The 23492-nt window shown below is 45.3% G+C and overlaps 1 long non-coding RNA gene across 2 annotated transcripts; it reads right to left on the bottom strand.

Annotated features, from left to right (window-relative positions):
- Positions 1-17373: 17373 nt before the first annotated feature.
- Positions 17374-19401, bottom strand: LOC116466510 (uncharacterized). 2 transcript variants are annotated; one of them, XR_009213025.1, is made up of 3 exons: positions 19301-19401; positions 18882-19099; positions 17374-18061 (listed from the first exon to the last, which is right to left on the bottom strand). It is a non-coding gene; the product is annotated as an uncharacterized LOC116466510 (long non-coding RNA). The 2 variants fall into 2 exon arrangements; XR_004247580.3 differs by lacking the exon at positions 17374-18061 and adding an exon at positions 18179-18767.
- Positions 19402-23492: the final 4091 nt, after the last annotated feature.

The raw sequence follows: 23492 nt of genomic DNA, 5'->3' as shown, positions 1-23492 counted from the left end.
TTTGTTTCCCTCAAAATTCATGTTGAAACTTAGCCCTTACTGCAAGAGTGTTAAGGGATGGGGCCTGCAGGAGGTGATCAGGTCACAAGGGCTCTACCTCATGAATGGGACTAGTGCCCTTATAAAAAAGGTTCAGGCCAGGCGTGGTGGCTCATGCCTGTAATCCCAGCACTTTGGGAGGCCGAGGCAGGTGGATCACAAGGTCAGGAGATCGAGACCATCCTGGCTAACACGGTGAAACTGTGTCTCTACTAAAAATACAAAAAAATTAGCCGGGTGTGGTGGTGGGCACCTGTAGTCCCAGTTACTCAGGAAGCTGAGGCAGGAGAATGGCGTGAACCCAGGAGGCAGAGCTTGCAGTGAGCCAAGATCATGCCACTGCACTCCAGCCTGGGCAACAGAGTAAGACTGTCAAAAAAACAAAACAAAACAAAACAAAAACCTTCAAAGAGCTGCCTGGCCTTTTTGCCATTTTGCAATTTGAGAGTACCCAGGCAGTGCCATCTGTGAGAAATAGGTCCTCATCAGATGCTGAATCTGCCAGCGCTTTAATCTTGAACTTCCCGACCTCCAGGACTGTGAGTAATACATTTCTGTTGTTTATAAATGACCCAGTCTAAGGTATTTTTCTATAGCAGCAGGAATGGATCAAGAAAGAAACTTCATTTTACTTGGTGACCCTGATATTTTGCACCAAAAAGGGAGTGGGCATAGTGATTTTATTTAGTAGATGAGTCCTTTAAGTGGCAAGGCTAAAATTCTGTTTGAGAATTAAAAGGTCCTACATTCTATGAGTCCTGAATGCAGAGTTGATGGTCAGAACCTGATATTGTTTGGCTTTGTGTCCCCACCCAAATCTCATATTGTAGCTCCCGTAATCCCCACGTGTTGTGGGAGGGACCCAGTGGGTGATGATTCAATCATGGGAGCAGGTGTTTCCCTTGCTGTTCTCGTAATAGTAAATGGGTCTCACAAGATCTGATGGTTTTAAAAACGGGAGTTTCTCTGCACAAGCTCTCTCTCTTTGCCTGCTGCCATTCACGTAGGATGTGACTTGCTCCTCTTTGCCTTCTGCCATGATTGTGAGGCCTCTCCAGCCATGTGGGACTGTAAGTCCAATACCTCTTTCTTTTGTAAATTGTCCAGTCTCAGGTATCTTTTTATCAGCAGCATAAAAAACAGGGACTAATCCCGAACCTGTCTCCAAAAGGAGTCACACAAAAATGAAAAATTCCAAGCTGCCCAGTTCCCTCTGTCAAAGTGCACAGGGCGGGTCTGCCTGTCAAAAGCACTGCATGTTCTTTTGTGGACCCTCATGCATTAGCTCCTTCAACCACTGTCACCATGATTCGAGGACCTGAGCCAGAGTGGTCGCTGGTACCTTACATCAATTACCATCCAAGTGAAAGAGAACTACCACGGCCTTATCATCTACAGTCTCAGAAGGAATATAGCTCACATCATGGATACCTCATGGTAGCACATTTTAAGAATTTTAAGAATTAGTCAACCTAATTCTTAAGGCAGGTGGGTTCTAGGAGTATTTGACTTACCTGTAGGAAAGTTTGGCACATTTCAGGCACCAGGGATGACCTGAAAGATGATTTTGATACAACAGTTGAAAGGGAGATGAAAGGATCACAACAGAAACTTCAAGATAGAAAAAGCAGAGATGGGCATGAGTTATGGCTGGGAGCTGCTGCTGTGTGTAGGTGGTGGCCTTGGCCCATGGATTAAATGTTCCAGGAAGGTGGGAGGTGGTGGCCTTGGCCCGTGGGTTAAAGGTACCAGGAAGACGGCCACTCCCTCCCCTCTCCCCGATTTCTCAGCAGTTAGATGCTCACTCGATGGAATTAAGAAATCAGGGAGGACAAGTTTGCCTCTAGGCTTTTCAATAACACACACTGTAGGTTATCACAGCTGTGAAAAGCAGGTTTTAACATGTTAGGGACAGTTCAAAGCGGGATGCACAGAATGAACCCTGCTTAGGACAGGCCCAGAGAGGTGGTGAGTCGTTGGGAAGATGCTAGGAACTATGGCAGTTGTATTAGTCAGTGTTCTCCAGAGGGACAGAACTGATAGGATATAGGTATATAGGAAAGGGAAAAATAATAAATTTAGGGGGAGTAATTTAGGAAGAATTGGCTCACACAATTACAAGGCAAAGTCCCACAATAGGCTGTCTGCAAGCTGGGGAAAGAGAAGTTGGTGGTGGCTCAGTCCGAGTCGGAAAGCCTCAAAACCAGGGAAGCTGACAGTGGAAACTTCAGTTTGCAGCCGAAGGCCTGAGGGCCCCTGGGAAGCCACTGGTGCAAGTTCCAGAGTCCACAGGCCAAAGAACCTGGACTCTGAGGTCCAAGGGCAGGAGAGTGGAATCAAGCCTCCAGCACAGGAAGAAGAAAGAGAACAAGAAGACTCCACCAGCAAGCTTCTTCCACCTTCTTCCACCTGCCTTGTTCCAGCAGCACGATTCAATGGTGTCCACCCACATTGATGCTGGGTCTTCCTCTCCCAGGCCACCGACTTAAATGTCAGTCTCCTCTGGCAACACCCTCATAGGCACACCCAGAAACAATGCTTCACCGGCCATCTAGGCATCCGTTAATGCAATCAAGTTGACACCTACTATTAGCCATCACAGCAGTGAAACGAACTCTTTTCCCTGAGCATCTCAAACTATGTTATGGATTGAATTGCACTTGCCCCAACTTCATATGTTGAGGTCCTGACTCCCAGAACCTCAGGATGTGACTTGATTTGGAAATGGGGTCCTGGCAGTAATTAGTTAAGATGACCTCATACTGGAGTGGGGTGAGTCTCTAATCCAATATGACTGGTGTCTGCATAAAAAAGGGAAATTTAGACAGAGGTGTGCACACAGGGAGAGTGCTGTGTGAACATCAAGGCAGAGATAGGAGTGAAGCTTCAGGCCAAGGAGCACCAGATATTGCCAGCAAACACCAGAAGCTGGAAGAGGGGCGTGGGACAGATTCTCCCTCCAGCCTCCAGAGGAACCAACCCTGCAGACCATGAGCCTCCAGAACCGCAAGAGGAGGCAGGGTGTTGTTTAAGCCACCAGCCTGTGTACTTGGCTACGGCAGCCCTAGATAGGACATATTATTCAAACTCAAGCTCATGAAAGTTTCCTAGGTTCAAATCTTCCTTTCTCCTCATGAGCTGTGTCCCCCTCTGAAAAATGAAGGTGATAAAGCATCCACTTCACAAAGCCATTGCAAGGCCAGGATGAGAGACTACATAGCTAGGGTGCTCTCTGGTACTAACCTGAAAAGGATTTAACAAACACTGGGTGTTGTTGTTAAGATTTTTGCTTGATGATTCATGTTAAATGTGAGAGTTGGGGGCTCTAAAATTTGGCATAGTTTAAGCAAAAGCTATTTGTTTGTATGTTTGTTGGTTTGTTTTTGGAGACAGGGTCTCACTCTCCCCTAGGCTGGAGCGCAGTGGTGTGATCACAGTTCACTGCAGCCTCAACCTCCTGGGCTCAAGTGATCCTCCCACCTCAGCCTCCTGCGAAGCTGGGAACTACAAGCATGCACCATGATGCCCGGCTAATTTAAAAAATAGTGTATGACGGGGTCTTGCCATGTTGCCCAGGCTGGTCTCGAACTCCTGGGCTAAAGCAGTCCTCCCTTGGCCTCCCACAGTGCTGGGATTCGAGCGCAAGCCAGCACGCCCAGCTGAGCAAGCGCTGTTAGAGTTTCATAAGGCTAGTTGTGTGTATAGAGGGCCCAGTGGGGCGGCTAATTTAAAAACTGGGCTTATAAATCAATTGTTTAATAGTGGTAAGTTCACCATGTGTTTTGAGTACTTTTTCGTAGACGTGTCTGTATTTCAGCATCAAGCGTTGCTTTCAGCACCTCTTCCAGGTAAAATGCACAGCAGCCATTTCTCCTGTTTCAAGAGTCTTACATGGATCTTCACGGGGTGTATCTGGAACAATCCCCACAAATGCATCTCCAGAAACAACTGCATATAGGCTGCTTGTGGCGGGCGTAACAGCCACCTTTACCAGCCTCCCTGCAGGGACCAGGAGCTCAAATCCCACTGCCTCTTCAGCTTAGCTGAAGCTTTGCTGTTAGAACATTAACATGTGAACGGAAAATGTTGTTCTGTAAAATATTGTCAGTAACACTGACTTTGAGCTCAATATTTGTGTGCCTCTAGAACACTAGTTGCCCTTTTTCCATTAACTAATCTAAGGATCTTTTCGTGTGAAGAAGGGAAGGGAGGAGAAAAGGAAAAAAGAAGGAAGAGAAAGTAGGGAGGAGGAGGGAAATGAAGCTTGTTTTAGTTTGCAAACGAGAGGCAAGTATGAAAGCCCGGGGATTCAAGCCTTCTCTCTGGGAGACTTGAAAGCAATGGAAAGAAAAGAGGAAGTCATCATAACTTGTCTGGAAACACAATCAGATAAAGCCAGGGCCCACCTCCAGCTTGCAGGTACCTGGCCGAAATGTCCTGCAGGTCAGTAAAGATTATTAAGAAAATGTGTCAGCAGAGCCAGCTCATCAACAGTGTAGATCGTGGTTTTGATGTGGGAAAAGGTGAAGGTTTAAGAGGGCGAAAGGTTTAAGTCTCACTAGTTACCTGAGAATTCCTTAAATCTAGAATAAAATAAAGATTTGCTGGCTGATGGCTGAAGAAATGAACCTCCTTTATAATTCTATAAAATAACTATATAAAATAACGACAGAAATCTGAATGGGGGCCGGGCGCGGTGGCTCACGCTTGCAATCCCAGCACTTTGGGAGGCTGAGGCGGGCGGATCACGAGGTCAGGAGATCGAGACCACGGTGAAACCCCGTCTCTACTAAAAAATACAAAAAATTAGCCGGGCGTGGTGGCGGGCGCCTGTAGTCCCAGCTACTCGGAGAGGCTGAGGCAGGAGAATGGCGTGAACCCGGGAGGCGGAGCTTGCAGTGAGCCGAGATTGCGCCACTGCACTCCAGCCTGGGCGACAGAGCGAGACTCCGTCTCAAAAAAAAAAAAAAAAGAAATCTGAATGGGGATGTCTGCAAAAAGGGAGTGGGCAGTGAGACCTTTGCTCCCCTTTGCTGACAATCCACTTGCATTCATGGCGACCTGGTCTTTACAGCTCCGTGGTTCATCTTAAAGGATCAGCAGGGAGAGGTCTGGAGTGTGGACAGCCATCACCAGGTGCCTTTCTTCTGGTAAATTTTGCAGAATTCTTAGGAAGTAGTTCAAAGAGAAGGTAAAAATATTCAAATTCAGTGATGCATATCATTTTTTGCTACTTGAATTTAGGGAAGATCATGGGAAAGGAAACTTGTGGATGGAGTCTCAAGGAATGCAAGTCTGGGAAGCAAATGGCTTTTGAACTGAGGCAAGGTGGCTCTGCATATTCTGTGTATATTACAGATGGTAATCCGCCAATCTGCCTAATGACAAGAAGCAAAACATTAGTTCTTGTACAATGAAAATAGCTGCAGCAGAAATTCTTAGGACTTCCTTCCTTTATGGAAATATTACAAAGAAACAAGTTGCAAAGTATCTTTATGTACTACCTTTAATATCTCACTTTTATTTGTCCAGTGAGTCTTTCAAAGTTTTTAGCCCAAATGAAAATGTGGCCATTTGTCAAAGTACCCCTCTTCTCTCTACCTTTTCTTTTGTAATTCAATTCCTTTTCTTCAGGAAATTGCTGCGTATTGGTTTTCAAATATTTTGCGATATGTTTGTCCTGTCCATAATGAGAATGGAGCTGTTTTCCCCAAATCTGAGTTTCTGTTTACACCCGCCTCAAAAGCTGTCTGAAGCAGGGCTCCACACCCAGTTTTGTCTGACTTCAGTTTCCTTTTTGTTTCCTTGGGTTTCCCTTTATTTTTCCCCCTTAAGCCTTTCCTGGCCTTCCAGGTTCTTCTTCCAGCCCTGACGGCTGTGTCTCAAGGGTCTGCAATGGCGAACGTCACTTTGCTTCCATTCCTTCCCATCCAAGTGCTGGTCCGGCCAGGAGAGGTGGTGGGTGCAGAACCCTGCTGGAGGCAGCTGTTTAGCCCTTTGGAACCGTGGTTCATACCCCACTTCTCCTCTGTGTGCCTCCTTCCCCTTCCCCAGAAAGGCCTTAGTTAAGGTTATTAGCGTGACTGGCAATAATAATACCATTATACGGGTAAGGATGATACAAGTGGGTTCAGGAGGTAGAGGGTATGAGCAATTTGGATGAAAGGAGACAGCTGAGGAGGAAGGAAACCCTTCCCTGTGTAGATACGAGGGAACAGGAGCCTAGGGACAGCAAAAGAGCCTTGAGTGATGGAAATAACAGCGTGGAAGCTCAAGTTGCAGGCCTGAATAAATATGTGGCAATGTGCAGAGACCATGAGCAGATGCAAAGAGACATTTATAATTGCGTTGGATTGTTCCTTCACTGCAGAGGAAAGCATGTTTAAATAATAATTTAAAAAAGCTCTTGAGACTCCTTCTTGGCTCTGTAATTATTCGAGTCTTTGTAAGAGTGTAGAAGGTTGCCTTCTCTGACAATGTTAAATTTATAAATTTCACTGCTGGGAAACTTAAAGATTTTTCTCAGCCTTTAAAAAAGATAGCAGTGGGGATCACTTTGTGTTAGCATTTGCCTTTAAAATACAATTCAGCAAATGCATGGGCATGTTTGGATTAAGATGCTGTAGTACCTGTATGATCTACTAAGTATTTTTCATAAAATTAAGAGAGAAGAGGATTGAAGGGGCTGGGGAGAGGGAAGTTTCTGACCCTTATTAGAGTGAGCATATAATTTATCTTCCATACCTGTTCATCTTTTAAAACATTTTATTTTTAACTAATTTCTAACTTACGAAAACTAGGTAAGTATGAAGCACTCACGTATCTCCTTGACCCAGTGTGGTAAGATGAATAATAGCCCCCACTGATATTCGGGTTCTAATTCCTGGATATTACCTTACACAGCTAAAGGGACTTTGCCGGTGTGCTCATCCCAAGAATCCCGAGATGGGGAGAATCTCCTGGGTGGGCTCTAGATGTAGTTAAGGTGGCCTTATCAGCAGGTGGCAGAGGGAGATTTGAGACAGATGAGGAGAAGGCAAGGTGGCCGCAGAGGCTGAGGTCGGATCAATGCACCTGGAAGATGGAGGAAGGGGCCATAAGCCAAGGAATGCTGGAGCCATTTGACACTGAAAAGGCAAGAGAACAGATTCCCCTCTTCATGCCTCCAGAAGGCAGTCCAGCCCTGCTGACCCTTGACTTGAGTCCACTGAAATAGGCTTCAGACTTCTTACCTCAAGAGCCATAAGAGAATACATCTGTGGCTGGGCGCAGCGGCTCACGCCTGTAATCCCAACACTTTGGGAGGCCTAGGCAGACGGATCATCTGAGGTCAGGAGTTTGAGACCAGCCTGGTCAACATGGCGAAACCCTGCCTCTACTAATAATACAGAAATTAGCCGGGTGTGGTGGCACGTGCCTATAGTCCCAGCTACTCTAGAGGCTGATGCAGGAGAATCACCTGAACCCAGGAGGGTGGAGGTTGCAGTGAGCCAAGATTGTGCCACTGTACTTTAGCTTAGGCGACAGAGTGAAACTGTGCCTACAAAAAAGAAAAAGAAAAAAAAAAGGAGAATATATTTGTTTTAAACCACTACATATGTGGTAATTTGTCATAGCAGCAGAAGAAAACTAATAAACCCAGATTCACCAATTTTTAATGTTTTGCAACGTTTGCTTTTTCATTCTCTTGTTCTTTCTCCTCTCTCTTTCTGTGCAGTTGATTATTATCATTATCATCATAAAATTATTATTATTACACACCATTTGAGGGTTGTAAGCCAGAATATTTTCCATAGTGAAAAGAGGAATGACAATAAGTATAAGCCAGGACTGTCCTAGGAAAGCCAGAATCCTGGTCACCCCCAACACTATTCTTGGATTTCTACCACCAGGGCCAAACAGAGACCTTGTCCCAGCTGCATGAAACCACGCTTCCAAGTTCCGCTGGCCCAGGCTCTGCCCATTTCCCTCGCGGGATCTGCGAGCGCATGCACTCCTCAGCCTACACTGGGTAAGTCCCTACACACCTCTAGGCTCTGGCCCGGACCTCACACTCCAGCTTGACCTTGCATCATTTTATCTGAGTGTTTTGGTTTTCTGAACAATCCAGCTCCCTCTCCCTGAAGCCTCCCATTCACCCCTGCTTGTCTGCCTACCTGGCTAACATCTCCCCACCCACTGGTCTTAAACCTAGATTTCATTCCCACATGGAAAGCCCGCCTCTGCACCCGCAGTTCTCACCCCGCTGGCACAGGGGTGCAGCTCCCCCTGCTTTCTGCATTCCCATCCCCTCATGCTTTTTGTGTGTAACATCTATCACAATTGCAATGACTTGGCCATTTGTGTGCGTGGCATTCTGGTGAGATGGAATTTTAAAAAATTGCTGAGCTCCTGAAAATCTGGGAGTGGGCAGCAGGTGACTGTGAAGCAGATCTTCCTAATTATGGGAAAAACATCATTTGACTTCCTTCTGTTTGCCTTGCGGGGGTGATGCAAGTAACCCCTTGATTGGGCAAGTGAGAGGAGCTGACTCCCTGAATCATCTTTTCATTTCCTTTTTCTCTGTCTTCACAAAGGCTGTTCTTCTCTTGGGAATCTATAATGCTAGGGAAAGGAGGCAGGGATTGCCATAAGGAACACAAGGATGTTTTGGGAGGGAAAAAATGAAGATCCTTACAACAGCCTCTCTTTTTAAGTGAGAGACCCTGGAGCAGATGAGTTCTGCTGGCAGGCTTCCAGGAAGGTGGGAGATACTGAGGTGGCATAATTTTAAAAAATCACCAGTCACGATCTGGCCTGAAACTGGAGCTATGCATGGGCCCGGCACCTGGACCTGGATTCATGCTTGGGGGATCAATGACAAGGTGCATGAGTGTGAAATAGGAGAGATGTTGTGACCTCGGGGTCCAAGGCTGGGGGCTCACCACACGGGAGGGGCCAATGCTAGACTTGGTGGGTAAAAGTGCATGCGGGTGCCGATGTGTTTAACCGAGAAATGTGAGTGTTATAATATATTTGTACCCCCATCTAGTAAAGTAGATCATACCAGATGGACGTGTGTGCTCGTACAACAGACTGAACTTATCTTCAGGGCAGCGGCTGTCCTTACTTGCTTGAGACACCTCCTAGTCCTAGTAGGTGATGCTAGGGATGATGCTTTGTTAAATGAATGAATGAAATGACATTTCACCAAGTTGAAAATATCCATTCAAACATCAGCTTCTCCATTGAACTTCACAACTAACCTCGTTATCTGCATTCAGTTCAGTAAATATGCAGGAAATCCATCCATCTCTCTGTCCGTGTATGTGTGTGTATATATATTAGAGTTTACATGTATATAAATATCTGTTTTCAGTATTATTTTCAAGTCCTGCATATTTTATTTCACTATTTTTCTTCTGTCAACTTGACCTACATCTCTATCGGACTACCAGCTCCTTAATGAGGCCATGCTGTTCTTTTTTTAAAAATTGCACTGCTTCACAACGTTTTCAAGTAAAAACCTCTTATTTCAATGTAAAAATTAAAAGTCCAAGACCTCACCTCCCTCCCTCTCCATAGGAACTGTATTCTCAGTGTCCTTTAAGAAAATAGATGCAAGCTCTGAAGTTGCAAGGGGTTCATGGTTCTTTGTTTGGAAAGCACCATTTCAGGGGAACACCTTGTAGAATTCTCTGTTCTGGGACTGTCCTTCACGTGAGGAGACTCGGCAACAGCTTCCATAATGTAGTGTTCGCTGTGTGGGAACTCCACCCCCAATACCTTCTTTTTAGCCGGGAAAAAATCTTTCACTCCATAATCAGAAAAAAACAAAAAAAGTCCCTAGTCTACATTTGCTCTCTGTTGTAGATGACTGCCGTGCTCTGCTGGCATGGCAGGAGTTGCCTGTTAGTGGGCACAGGGATGACTCCTTCATGAAAGAGATATTGAAGCCCCAGAGAGGGAAAAAATGAGCTGAGAAAAGAAACTGGAGGGTGCCATGGATGGAGTTCACCAGGTTCACAGTCCTGAGCAGGGCGAGGCTCTTTCTCCCACACTGAATGCTTCATAATTGTTTTTGGTGGACTGATGTGGAAGTTTGCATCAAATAGGCTTACTTAGTAAGAACTGACCTTGATCTTTTTCCAGGACCACAGTGGAAATTTTCAATAGGAAAAAGTCTGTTTAATAAATATACTTTGTAAACATTAAATCAAATTCACCAAAAGTTTCTTTTATTTGTGTGCAGCTTTGCACAATAAGTTCCATCTGGGAAAAGCCACATTGTCTGGAGGTGGGAGTGAATTTCTTCTATTTTCTTCCCAGGAAAGTCTATGAAATCACCAATCTCTGCTTCTCTTCACCAGAAACATTAAACTTCAAGAAGTGTCTGGGGGAGGTGGGACTCCTGTAATGAATAGTTTGCAGGTTCGGCGTTGAGTATTCGACGTTTAATACCATGAACCCGCTTTTTGGCCAGAGAGAGCCTACTGGCAAGCATAGAGCCCTGAAGCATGTTAATGATCCAAAGTTAATGTTTCCACCTTGCAATAGTGTTTAATTCTCCATATATGTCATCAGGAAATGCTAGCCTTTGAGGGTGGATTACACTCGTTTTAACAGCAAAAAGGGCACATCAGGGGGAGGAGGCTCATGAAGAGCGTCCAGGAAGCGCGGCCCCTTCAAGGAGAAACCCTCTGTAAAAAAAGAAAAAACAACAATCCCAAAGCACTAGTTGTAAGTGAAGCCGCAAGGAGCAGGTGCTGTTTCTTGGGTCTTATTTGCACTGCATATTGGTAAACAGAGTACTTTTGAGTTGCAGCGATTCCAAGTCATTCTCTTGGACTTATTTTGTTTTCCCAGTGACAGAAAAATATTCACATCCGTATCCAGACTCACAAATGGAATCCAGAAATGTACTGGAGCCTGAGGAAAACGCTCTATGGTAATAGCCAGGCCTCCAGTCGTGGGAAAGCCAAACGTCTCTTCAGCGCACGAAAGGTTTAGTGGTGTTCGAGGCGGGAGTTGTGCTGTCTGTCCATTCCCCTTCTTCTCTATGATCCCACATACAGCCTCCCCATACTGTGAGGGTATTTACATTAATATGTGAGCAAGTGGGGCCCTGGCCCACCTCAGAGGCCTGCTCATTGCCACTTCTAATGCCCCGGGCACTCCATTCAGCCCAGAAGACTTAAGAGATGGAATAACCCAGAGGGAATGTGCTATTTACATATGCATCCCAGTCTCTGAATTCTATCAGAGCTGTAGGAGTTGTTTCCCAAATATGTAACCTTGTGCCCAGCCACCTTCTCCTCAAGTGACCAAGCCAAGGTCTTGCTCCTGATCCCAAGTCAGCCATCGTGAAGCTGACCCTGCAGCCAAGGAGCGGCCAGGCCTTAGACCCGTAGGGTGGCTGAACAACTGGACTCTTGTTCAGGGACCGTGACCTACTCAGTGACCCACGGGGAGGGACTTAGGAGTTTTCCAACATGCAATAAACACCCAGAGAAAGCCTCAGACTCCATAAGCCCTGTTTAGATGTGCAACTGCTTTTTATTCTTTAAAAAGTTTTGATTTATTATTATTACACATAATAGATGTACATATTTTCAGGGTACATGTGATAATTGAATACATTCACATAATGTGTAAAGATCAAATCAGTGTAATTGGCGTACCCATCACCTTAAATTGTCTTTTCTTTATGCCTGGAACAATCTAATTATTATCTTCTAGCTATTTTGAAATATACAATAAATTAGTATTAACCAACTGCAGTTAACCTACGGAGATCACTTTTCTTCGAAAGCATTTTCTTGACTTTTCTGTGTGTTTTATCTATTGTTGTACATTAATCTATTGCAAAAGTTAGTGGCTTAAAGTCACGTGATTTCTCTGGATTCTGTGGGTCTGGAATCCAGGCAGGATCAGAACCCCTGCTCCACTGTGTTCTCAGTTGGACTAGCTGATTCACTGCATTCGGCTGAGTGTTGGGCAGAGCTGGAAGGTTCAAGCAGGTCTTACTCACGTGTCTGGCACCTCAGTGGCCCCCTCTTTGTGTAGCCAGCTTGGACTTCTCACAGCTGGTTTCTGGGTAGGCAGGCTTCTTGCATGGTGACCGGCTTCTAAGAAGTAGGACACAGAAGGCTTAAAGTCTAGGCTTGGAACAGGTCCAACTTCACTACTGCTACATTTCACTGTAGAAAGCAAGGTATGAGGCCAGTCGAAATACAAGGGAGGAGAAAAAAGCCCCTACCTCTGGTCATGGGACGCAGCATGTACACAAAGAAAGGTGAAGAATTGACGGCCGCCATCTTGGTTGCCTGGCTACCACCCAGTGTGTTTCTGCAACAATAAACCTCGCCAACCAAGGTATCTTGAGCACATCTCTATTCCTTGCAATTCTACAGTGTCTGTCTAAGCCATTAGCTCCCTTAGCTGGTCATCCTTCCTCATGACCAACACACCTATTCACTGGAGCCCTAATACATGCAAACATTCTGGGGAGGATCCACCAGCCAGAAAAAAATCATGCTCTAGTTAGGGATATATGAATACAAAGATTTAAGAAATTCTACGGGCTAGCTTTTGAACAACAAAGCCTAAAAGTAGGGAAGGAATGAACAAAAAAAAAGATGAGAATACATTGAAAAGATATAAAGTGAAAGTTTCCTGAGAGAAAGCTAGGAGGATATCTCATTGTTTATCTAATGTGTATTAGGGAAAGCTCCTTTTGAATTGCTTTTCAAGAGAATGAATTTCTTAAGAGATCGAGAAGGTAGGACTCATTTCTTTTGCGGCTGATCAGTACGAGTCTCATAGATTCAGTCACTTGCTGATTCTTGCTTCAGAGTGCAAGGCCCTATTCTTGGCAGTGGGCGCACCCTGCAAGTAATACAAGTTGTAACAGGTCCATTCTCACACATTGTATTAGAAGTTCTGAAGGAAGGCACTTTTCTTCTGTTATGGACTTGGCTAAATCAATGGAAACTCCATACTCTTTGTCTTCATTCTTCTTTCCTCGCCACTTCCTGCAACATCCCAGATACACGAACCCACAGCCCACAAACAGCCCTGTGCCACCCACCAGGGGGAGATGAAAACAGCTCTGATGACACGCTCCTCCAGCTCCTTCCCCCTCTCACCGCTGGGCTCACTTGTCACCAGCTATTACCAGCTGAAACGCATGGTGCCTCTCAGCAGGTGAGTTCTTCTGGCTTTATTTGAGGGTGAAGGCTTTTTGGTTTATTTTGTTTTTGTTTTGAAGACCAACTCCCGTCTGGTGGCCATATGTAGCCATCTGGGCTTCCCATAAACCACCATAATGACAAGGCAGGACTCATAATATCATTTTCGTTTTCCGTAGAAGGGCTAATTTGAATTTAAGATATGATGTGTTCAGCATGTTCAGAAGATGGGACCTTCAAGTCAAGTTAACCTACTGTTAGATTTTTCTGCCATTCATCCACCCTGGGAGATCTTCCTGCTCCTGACCCTTTCAGCACCTCTTTGTCCCTGTGGTCCTAATTTGGGGGTAAGACTTGGCTCTCTCCAGGCCGTCTATCAATCATTTTTGCTCCTTATGCAAACACAGACAGTTTTGTCAATATTCTAAAAATAAGTGCTTTTAAGGAGGCTGGGAACCAGTTTCTCTTGTTCTGTTCTATAGCCATTTTTACTTGTAGCAGCAATAACAAGCCATGCCTACTGTTTTTCAATGTGGTAATATGGTTCTGTCTCTGATATAAACAACTCACCTTTTGGCCTTGCAGTTTACTCACTGGGGAGCATGATTATTTTCTTTATTGCCTTGTAAAATAGCTTGCCTGTCACATTATAGCTTAATTGGGAACACAAAATAATAAATAATTTAAAACAAGGAAAATTGCTGTCTGTATGGGGAGCTGAATAAAAACACGGCCCCGGCATACGTCCCTCCAGTGTCACTCAAGGGTTCTAGAACACACGGCTTTAAATCATATTTGGCATCAAGCACGCCTTTGAAACTTTTCAGAACTTGTTTTTGCCTCCAATTTCCCAATAAAAATGGTTCAAATTATTTTGTTTTTTTTCCAAAGTAGATTGAACCTTTCTTGTCATCAGATTCGTTCAACAGAAAGGATGTTAATATTGCTCACCATTGACCCATCTGCAAAAGGGGGGACAGAATAGTAACTGCATGTCTGGTTGGCTGAAAGGACTGACAGGAGGAAATCCATGCAAAGTGCTGAACAGAAGGCCTGGCACAGAGTAAAGACTGCAGAGATGTGAAGAATAGAGAAAGGCTGGTGCTTTTTTACACACATAAACATTCGGATGCAAATAGAATCAATGCCCTTCCCTGAAAAGATGGGTTTGGCCACTTAAAAAGCCTACCTCTGGGGAAAGGAAGAAAGGGTCTGGAGTGAGATATGGTCCCTTTCTTGTTGTTTACTCTGTGATGGCTTATTTCACCTGTCAACTAAAATCATGGGTAGGCTATGGTGCCCAGCTGTTTGGTCAAACTCTAGTCTAGATATTGCTGTGAATGTGTTTTTTAGATGTGATTAACAATTACATTCAGTTGGCTTTGAGAAAAGCAGGTTACCCTTTACAAGTTAGGCCCCTTCCTATCAGTTGAAGGCCTTAGGAGCAAACACTGAGGTTTCCTGGAGACCAGGAATTTTGCCTTAAGACTGCAGCATAAAAACCCTGCTTGAATTTCCAGCCTGCTGGCTGCCTTTCAAATTTGGACTCAGGACTGCAATATCAATGCTTACCTGAATTTCCAGCCTGCTGGGTTGCTCTGCAGATTTCAGATTTCCAGCCCCCACAATCCCATGAGCCAATTCTTTAAAATACGTCTCTCTGCAGATATAGATATAGATATACATGTACATCCTATTGGTTCTATTTTTCTGGAGAATCTTGACTAATCCACTATCCTTTTGTTCTGTTTGAATTTATTTTTAACCATATTATTTCATAAAAGAAGATATTGGATTTCAGGGTACAGATGGATGTAGGGCAAACTCTTTGATGCCTCCTCATTCAATCTCTGAGCCATGCGATCATGGGGACTGCTCGTCACACAGACAGTTTGGAAGCCACTGGAGTATGTCACCTTGTGGCTTCCAACCAGGCATGTGCTAACTAGACTCCAATTCCAAGAGTTACTGTTGGCGCCCAAATTGTGTCAGTTGTCAAAATTTAAAATACCTTTTAGTGATAATCTGGGACCTATCATATATCATCAGGAAATCATTAAATTGCTGTAGTGGAATATGTGATATTGTCTACACAAGCACTTAATCTTTTGAAGTGCAGAGATGACTTTGGGGTATCCTAAGCAACTGTTTAATCTGAGTCATGAGTAGGGATAGATCTGGTCACTTAAGGGCTGTCTCATCCTGACAAATCCCCTACCTTTCTGGGCCTCATTTCTTCTTGAAAATGAGAAAGGTTGAAGTAAGTTGTCTTTTAAATTTACTCTCAAGTTCCACAAAGTAAAAAGTCCCATGAATATTGCGCTGCCTGGTTCAGCTGCTGTTATACACCCTTTGTAGCCAAAAGCAACTCTTTTCCTAGGAGCTTAGGCTCACGGGACTCATTGTGCTGAAGACAATGGGATGATGGCTTCAGACCCTGGTTCTACTGTTTCTGCTGGGCCTGAGGAGAGCATGAGTGGTTTAACCAGCAATGGCTATTAATTCAACATTAAGTGGGAAACCAGAAGAGCCCTAAGGTTGAGGAACTTAGAAAAATGCCAAAATGTTGAACATGAGCAAAGTACAGATTAAGAGGAAAGCTTTATGCAAGAGGAACGTGGATTTCTAGGCATCAAATGCCAGCATGATGCATAATTGGCAGTCTGTGCCTTGATCTGATGAACTTTGCTGATTGACACCATTATGTTGGAATCTACAGTAAGGCTCCTGCCTCCATTCTGTGACTGTTTGGTTTTAGGCACATGCATGCATTATTTTACCGAATCTTTATAACCAAGCTATGAGGTTGGTATTATTTTCCATTTTTTTTTAAGTGATGATAGGTACTGAGGATCAGATTGTTAAGTAACTTTTCTAGGGCCAGAATATTAAACTGATAAGTGGTGGAGCTAAGATTCTATTTTTTGCAACTCCAAAAATCCATAGATAATCATTTGTACATCTGTGTTATGAATGATTGAAAAAATGAATGAGCGAATGCTTATTTTGATTAGCTTGTTTGATAATTTACAGCAATAAATTACCCCATTCTTTGTAGAACACATTTTGCAATAATTTTCAGAACTGCATTTACACAGATGAGGAGGTACTCCCCAAAATGTGGAACTTTGGTATTGCAGGTTCTCTGAGCCCAGAAGGCATGCATAACCAATGCTGTCTTTTAGAGTCTGAGAATTTGGCCAAACAAGGGGTGTTGTCAGAGACATCACAGGGCCACCCATACATAAATGTTCATTACTCTAAATTCTTTTTTTTTTTTGGTGGCGGGCGGGGGGGGACACGGAGTCTCGCTCAGTCCCCCAGGCTGGAGTGCAGTGGTTCGATCTCAGCTCATGGCAAGCTCTGCCTCCCGGGTTCATGCCATTCTCCTGCCTCAGCCTCCCGCATTACTCTAAATTCTTTGTTCTGGGAATCGATGGTGAAAATCTCCCCCTTGAGTGTCAAGCTGTCACACTGGGTAGATGAGATAAGTCACATACACTTGCATCACTGCAATTGTCTTATGGTTAGTCATGCGTGCTTGTTTTTAGGAATAGTTATTTGACAAAAGAATTCATGACCACAGGGCCCAACTCAGGAGCAGGCAGGCAGAGGCCGAGGTGCTGCAAACAGAGGGACCTCATGGCCGTACCAGTGGGAAAAACCAAAGTACTCCCAACCCTCTCCCCCACCGAACATCCTCCTCCTCCTCTTTACTGAGAAAGCCTCTTTCTGAGAGATAGAGGAGGGACGTTGTCTCTAAAGAGTCATTGTTAAATTATACAGGTTTTCCTAGAACAACACAGGATTGTGAGGAGTGAGTTGCACAGCGTCTTAGTCTGTTGTGTGCTGCTATGACAGAATATCTGAAACTAGGTAATTTACAATGAGCAGAAATGTATTGGCTCATAGTCCTGAAAGCTGGGAAGGCCAATAGTAAGGTGCCAACGTCTGGAGAGAGACTTCTTGCTGCATCATCACATGGCAGAAGGCGAGAAGGTGAGAGAGGCGGGGGCTAAGCTCACCCTTTTATACCAGCACCAATCTCACCCATGAGGCGGGCCCTGCATGGCTTTATCACGTCTTAAAAGTCCCACTGTCTAATACGGCTTAAATTTCAACATGAATTTGGGAGGGGACAAACATCCAAACCATAGCAGGCACCTTCCATTCTAGACTTTTGTCAGCATGGATTATTTTATCGAATTATATTATGGAATTGTACAGAGACAAGGGCCATAATGATTAACTGGGTACAGGGTTGCGGGTGGAGCAGAAGAGCTGGGCAGCAGCAGAGAGCAGCATCGGGCCAGGTCCAGTGCCTCGGTTGGGAGCTGGGCAAGAGTAGACCAGAGCATACACAGATCCTCGGGCTTTTCCAAACAGGAAAGCTGGGCATTCAATACTATGGATATTTTGAGGGGAGTGGCAAAATAAGGCAAAATATGTTAAAAATTTGAACTTGATCTCCATTAGAAGCATAGTAATCCTAGTTTTGAAAAACTTCAATCAAAATCATTCAGGTTTTTTAACAAGTTCTAGAAATACATTTTCTAAATGAAATATGAATTGGATGTAATACAGAAATGGCAACCACATGCCTCGTCTCTTCCCATCTGCTGTGTTTTCTGCAGCGTGATGTGGTAGAAGGAAGCCTGGAAAAAGTGTCTTGGGTCATGAGTCCCCCACTCACTTGCTGTGTGGTCTTGGGCAAGTTTCATTTCTCTGAGGCTCGATGCCCTCATCTGTAAAATGAGGAGAGTGGAATGGATGATTTTTCGGTTTTTTTCTAGGTCTAAAACTCTGTGATTCTTCCAGAAGTTTTTTTGTTTGCTTGCTTTGTCCTCTGCATTCTATTTCAATAGGAAAAGGGGAAGAGGAAAAGCAGAAAGAGCAAAAAAAAAAAAAAAAAAAATTAAAAGAGATCCAAATATTAAATAAGCCTCAATCGAGTATCAAGCACCACAGAATTAATAATCAGAAATTACTAACTTCTGATTAATAAATTGCATTTACTAATCCTGATCATAATGTAGGAAATAAACAGTGTTATCATCACCATTTCACAGGTGTGGACTCCAAGGTGAAACATTTGACCAAGGTTAAGTAGATGTCTTAGTCTATTTGGGGAGCTATGACAGAATACTTTGAAGTGGATGGCTCAGGAAAAACAAACTTATTTGTCGTCATTCTGGAGGCTGGAAGTCCAGGATCAGGGTGCCAGCAAAATTGGGTTCTGGTGAGGGCCCACGTTCTGGCTCATAGTTGGCCTTCTTGCTGTGTTCTACACTTCACATGGTGGACAGTGCAAGGGGTCTCTCTGGGGCCCCTTTTATTCTGGCACTTATCTGATTTTGAGGACTCTGCCCTCATGAGCCACTCACCTCCCAAAGGCCCCATCTATTAATACTATCTTATTGGCTATTAGGTCTTAGCATACGAATTTGGGTGGGGGACATAAACATTCGTTCTATAGCAGTAGTCAAGGTGATCATTTAACACAAATAGGGGTGACTTCAGAATGCGTCTTCTTTCCCACGCATCTTCTACAATGCCATACTGTCTCCCGAAAGGGGTAGAAAAAAAAGAGGAATAAAGTTAGACAGTGGGAGTGGAGAGGGAAGAAGAGACGTTGAAAGATCAGAGGAGACACATGTGACACGGTCTACTCACAGTGATTCCAGCAATTGCTACACAGACGCCTCCTACACAGTGGTCGTAACCTTGGTTCTCATCCACTGCGTGGGAAAGCTGCAACATGCTCCCCGCTGGCAACGGTGGTTCATCCAGGGTGACTCTTAGCAGAGAAGTGTGCATGCTGGGTCCAGCAGCGTCCACCAGGGACACATGCTGAGTTTCATAACAATGTCTGGGTACCTCTGATGTCCTGCCTGGAGAAGGTTTAGAGACACAGCAAGGGAGACAGATGGATTAGGGAAGTGGAGAAGGACCCGACAGGTCTTTATTTCACTACTCCTCTCTGTTATGTGTCTCTAAAATTAACACTGCAAGAATTATGCTAAGAAGCAAGCTTTTATGTTATAAGGATTAGAGCCACCAAATCAACCCTGTGCACATGGCACTTCTGTCACCTCATGCTGTGACCTCTCCTAGGTCTTTTCCCCCAGGTTTGAGGAGATGAGTCCCCTTGGCTGAGGCATTTCTAACAGGGCTGGAGGATTTCTGCAGGAAGTGGTTGCCGGTGAGTCAGGACCTGGCGCTCATCCCTCTAAGTCAATAATGAGCCGATTTCTCAGTGGGTTAGGAACAAGTGGAGGTGGAGTCTTAAATAAGTGGCAAACCTGACCGCGAGCTCTCCTGGCACCTTCTCTCCGGGCAAGGAGGTTAATGCCAGCGTGTTTCCTCAGTCCCAATTTGGGTCATTATATTTTTAATTATCTCTGAATTATCCCTGTAGATTCAACAGGATACATTATCTTCCATTTCCTACCTTTAACTTGAAAGCACTGATGTGCTGCTCAGGCTGGTGGCTGTTGAACAAAGCAACATCTCCAAACCTTGCCTACCCTCTTCTCCACTCTCGCCTGCAATTCCCTCACCTTTTCTCCTGACGTCTCTCTCTTGAGTCCTAAATAATGGCCTTAAAGAAAGGCAAATGCAACTGGGCACAGGGGCTCATATTTGTAATCCCAGCACTTTGGGAGACGGAGGTGGGTGGATCACTTGAGGCCAGGAGTTTGAGACCAGCCTGGCTAACATGGCTAAACCCCTCTCTACAAAAATTAGCCTGGTTTGGTGGCTCATGCCTGTAATTCCAGCTACTCAGGAGGCTGAGACAGGAGAATTGCTTGAACCTGGGAGGCAGAGGTTGCACTGAGCCGAGATCGGGCCACCGCATGGTTGACAGAGTGAGACCCCCATCTTAAAAAAAAAAAAAAAAAAAAAAAGCAAATATGGCTGGGCGCGGTGGCTCACGCTTGTAATCCCAGCACTTTGGGAGGCTGAGGCGGGGGGATCACGAGGTCAGGAGATTCAGACCATCCTGGCCAACACGGTGAAACCCCGTCTCTACTAAAAATACAAAAAATTAGCTGGGCCTGGTGGCAGGCGCCTGTAGTCCCAGCTACTCGGGAGGCTGAGGCTGGAGAATGGCATGAACCCGGGAGGTGGAGTTTGCAGTGAGCCGAGATTGCGCCACTGCACTCCAGGCTGGGTGACAGAGAGACACTCTGTCTCAAAAAAAAAAAAAAAAAAAAAGGAGGCTGAGACAGGAGAATCACTTGAACCTGGGAGGCAGAGGTTGCACTGAGCCGAGATCGGGCCACTGCATGGTTGACAGAGTGAGACCCCCATCTTAAAAAAAAAAAAAAAAAAAAAAAAAAGCAAATGGCAGGTGTTGGTCTCCTTAATGAATTCATTTGCCTTTTGTTGGTTCCTGAAGAGAGAGAGAGACAGAGGCCACAGAGAGAAAACTGGGAAGGGCGAATGCTGCGTGTCCCCTGCTCAACCTCCCTGCGTCCGGAGGGAGCGGAATCGGGAATCCCGTAGCGAAAGGCAGCACCCCCAGGACTGGCTCACAGGGCTGGGGCTGGAGGGGACTCGGTGAATGACTGCTCTCTGAATCCCCTCCCTGCTTGAACTTGGGCCCTCCTCTCCTCTTCACGTCTCCCTGGGAAAGCAGTACCCCGTGGAAAGGGAGAGTGGCCTCTGCTATCCGTGCACAGGAATTCACCGAGGCACATGGCGTCCTGGCAGGGAGAGGCGAGCGCTGGGGTCCGGCCTGCTGGAAAGGAAGAAGAATAGAGAAGAAGGAGGAAGGTCCAAGGAGAAGCCTCACCCGCGTAGCTCATTTTGGGAAAGCCGGGCTGCCCCGCCACACAGAGGCGCTGGGGAAGCGTGTCAGCTGCGGGGCCCTTAGGGAGACCTCTGGTCCCCGAATGAGCCTCTCAGCCGACTCCTCCTTAGCTTGTTGGTGATCCTGTCCCAGGGTTAACATAGACCAGGGTCTCTCAACCTCAGTGCAATGGACATTCTGGGCCAGGTAATGCTCTGCCATGTGGGCTTCCCCGGGCACTGCGCGAGGCACAGCGGCACCCTGGCTCTACCCGGCAGATGTCATGAGCACCGCTTCCCCCACAGTGACAACCAGAGGGGTCTCCAGCCGTGGCCAAATGAGAAGCACTGATTAAGACCTATTCCTAGGCCAGGCATGGTGCCTCAAGCCTGTAATCCCAGCACTTCGGAGGCTGACATGGCAGAATCACTTGAGCCCATGAGTTCAAGACCAGCCTGGGCAGCATAGTGAGACCCTGTCTTTACAAAAATGTAAAAATTAGCTTGCTGTGGTGACACGTGCCTGTAATCCCAGCTACTTGGTCAGCTGAGGCTCGAGGATTGCTTGAGCTCGAGAGGTAGAGGCTGCAGTAAGCTATGATTGCATCATTGCACTCCAGCCTGGGCGACACACTGAGACTCTGTCTCCAAAGGAAAAAAAAAAAAAAAAACAGAAACCAAAATCCAGCCAGAAAAGAGAATTATTGCTTCCTTTCTAGACCACATGAATGGACTTTTCTTATTTAAGATGTACGCAAAGCAACTGTAACCATTCAAGCCACTCTTCACTTACACAGGGAGAGGTTAAGGACTTTCAAAGAAAAGCCGATCAGACCCTGACGGCCCAGGGCTTCCTGAAGCAGCCTCCTGGGGCAGGGCCTACAGGTGAGCAGACATAAGGAATGTGGCCCAGAGAACACCCTCAAAGGGTGACTAACAGCCCCGGTTTGCCTGGGACTTTCCTGTGTTAGCCCTGGAAGTCCCTTTGTCCTGGGAAGCCCCTCTGCCTAGGGCACATGGGGACAGTGGTTAGTGGGTAGGCTCTGTATTTGGCTGTCATTCAAGGTGGCTTTGGCTGCTTGCTTGTCATTCTGAGTTTGGGGACACACATGCTACCCTGGTTGTCAGCAGGTGAGAAAGGGGCTCTGATCAGCTTCTCACTGGATTTAGAGAAGAGCAGATGCCCCAGGCTTGTAGCTGCCATTGCCTCTCTCTTTCGGAAAATGAGAGTTGCTAAGAGGTGAGATCAGGTGAGCAGGGACCTGTTCTTGACTCTTGCTGAGACAGTGCCTGGTGTCCATGCTGGGACCCAGGGTGGCTTCCACGGGTACACAGGTCCACTGCGAGAACTGGTGGCAGGATGGGTGAGGAAGGCCAACTGTGTGTGTGTGTGTGTGTGATTCACACTAGAGAGCTGCTTTGCCACCTGCCACGGGTGAGGCTGTGACTCCTCCTTGCCCTCCATGTCACTGAAGCCGTGGTTGCAGAGGTCCCTCGGGGCTTGTGAACTGCTGCAAGCACTTCAAGTCTGGGGACCGTCTGTTTCCTGCCTGCTGTTTATGACCCAGAACATTGCCTCTGGAACTAGGCTGCACTTCAGTCCCGCTGGGAGCATGCTTGCCACTCATACCTTCCCTGCACTATTTGCAGTTTTTGCTTGTCTTAAATGTAAACTTTTCTTGGTTCTTTAAGTTTTAAAGAAAAAAAAGTATTCTCTTTCTTGAAGGAGAAAGGATTGATTTTTTTCCTCCTTAAATTATGTAGATAGAGATATGTCTGCACTTGGTTAGTCTCATGTGTACCAAAATGTCATTACTTATAGGAGAGCCTGGGATTTTCAAGAATAGTAACATGGTAATTTGTCTTTCAAATACTGTTTTACTTATAGCAGCAATAACAGGAAATGTGTACTATTTTTCAGTGTTATAATCTGATTCACCCTTTGATATAAACAGCTTTATCTCATCTCATTGTTTATATCACATTCCTATTCCTCTGGAAAGAACAATATTTTTCTCTCTGAAAAGTAATATATTCTTGTCTAAGGATGGCTTAAATAAGTAACAGATGGTCCTTTTTGTGTGAGTGTCCCCTACCCCCACTCATTCTCAGCATTTGGTCAGACAGGAAAATCAGTATTTTTTTGGACATTACATGTGCCTGAACTTACAGGTTTGTTACCAACTTGATGTCTTTTATTTATGTGATGGTGTTGTTACTTGGATAGTTTTAGAATATAGGCAATTGAATAAATTTATTTGTGCTTGTCAAGTGGAATGTGCTTGAACAAATCTCTTTCCTGGTTCATAGTTACCCAGGTTAGTCATGGAAAAGATGGACTGGAATGCTCGGTGTGTGCCACATGGTCTTGGCTATAAAATAGAGTTCACTGTACACCAGGCTCTTGCCATGCAACTTATTTATAACATAGTTCTATTGTTAAAATTCATTCTGGGACCGGGACTAAATCTTTCTTGTCAAAAAATAAGG

The sequence above is a fragment of the Hylobates moloch genome, unplaced genomic scaffold (assembly GCF_009828535.3).
Source record: "Hylobates moloch isolate HMO894 unplaced genomic scaffold, HMol_V3 SCAFFOLD_4, whole genome shotgun sequence".
Classification (NCBI taxonomy): domain Eukaryota; kingdom Metazoa; phylum Chordata; class Mammalia; order Primates; family Hylobatidae; genus Hylobates; species Hylobates moloch.
This window is presented reverse-complemented; position numbering and strand designations above follow the sequence as displayed.